The sequence below is a fragment of the Thalassophryne amazonica genome, chromosome 11, assembly GCF_902500255.1.
Source record: "Thalassophryne amazonica chromosome 11, fThaAma1.1, whole genome shotgun sequence".
Classification (NCBI taxonomy): domain Eukaryota; kingdom Metazoa; phylum Chordata; class Actinopteri; order Batrachoidiformes; family Batrachoididae; genus Thalassophryne; species Thalassophryne amazonica.
This window is the reverse complement of record NC_047113.1, coordinates 12,679,217-12,680,640: the sequence shown is the minus strand read 5'-3', so window position 1 is coordinate 12,680,640 and position 1,424 is coordinate 12,679,217.

Sequence of the window (1,424 nt, the reverse complement as noted above, 5' to 3'; positions counted from 1 at the left end):
CAGCTTAACTGGAGTCCACCTGGGGTAAATTCAATTGATTGGACATGATTTGGAAAGACACACACCTGTCTACCTATAAGGTCCTACAGTTGACAGAGCATGTCAGAGCACAAGCCAAGCATAAAGGCAAAGGAATTGTCTGTTGACCTGTGAGACAGGATTGTCTTGGGGACTTGCTACACTTTTTGAACTGTGCTTGTTTTTTGACACTGGTTCTGCCTCAGTCCTGACATTGCTACTCTGTGCCACTGATCCGTTTGCTTTGACCATGCCTCAGCCTTACGTCTACCTATTATCTATACCAGCTTGACTGATTACCCCTGTACTGAATCTGTGCCAGTTCTTCCAGATAAAGCCTTTTATTACTCCACCTCCAGTTTCTGTGAGTCTGCATTCTGTTTGTTCCTCGCCATGAATCCTGACAATAACCCTTCAGCTGCTCCCTTGTTTTTCCACAGGATCGCCACAGCAGATCTGAAATGAAGGTGCATGTTGATTTGGTACAAATTTTACACCGGATGCCCTTCTTGATACAGCTCCACATTACATGGAGAAATGGGCAAGGGTGGGGTTTGAACCAGGAACCGTCCACACTGAATCCAAGCACACTAACCCCTTCGCCACCAAATGCTGCCAAGGTTGTAACCTAACAAAATGCAGAAAAAGTGAAGTGCTGTGAATAATTTCTGGATGTACTGTATGTACAGCACCTTCACTGTGTTTTTAATACTTAATGATGTCACAGCAACAGCTAAGAAGGATTTGGTCAGAGTTTCACCAAAGGAGCTCCGACTTCAATTGTCAGTCTGAAGTACTTCAAGTTGTAAGATGTCTGGGAAGCAGTATTATGTTTTAGCAGTCTTGGATTGGTCAATTTTTGCCTAATTATGGGCAATATGAGACTGAGTGACTGGAATTGTCCTCTTGACAAAATACTGGAATATTACAGAAACATACAAATATGTATTTGTGATGTGTGCATGTACTTTTTTTTTGATAGTCAATAAGGACCATCAAGTGGGGCGGGGTAGTGGCAAAGTGTGGAAGGGTCCCAGTTCAGGGCTGCCCTTGCCCATTGTCCATCTTCTGACATAACTAACTGCTGAAGACAGCAGAAACGTGTGGCTCCATGAGCTCTCCCTGCGTGTTTCTTGATCTCCTGCAAGGTCAGTGCTTTCACCGCATATGTACACCTCTGACGGCCATGTGCAGGAACCTTCATTTTAATCCAGGACATAAACAGCACGGCCCAAACGCCTTTCTAGTATTACCATTACAGCTTGCATACCAATGGAACTTGAGAGGCCTGGGGGCACCATGTTGCTCAAACTCATTCTTTGTGTTCATAATGTCCCCATGAGAAGAAAAAGAAACATCTGTGGTCCTGCAGTACCATCAACCTGTTCACATGATATAAAACTTAA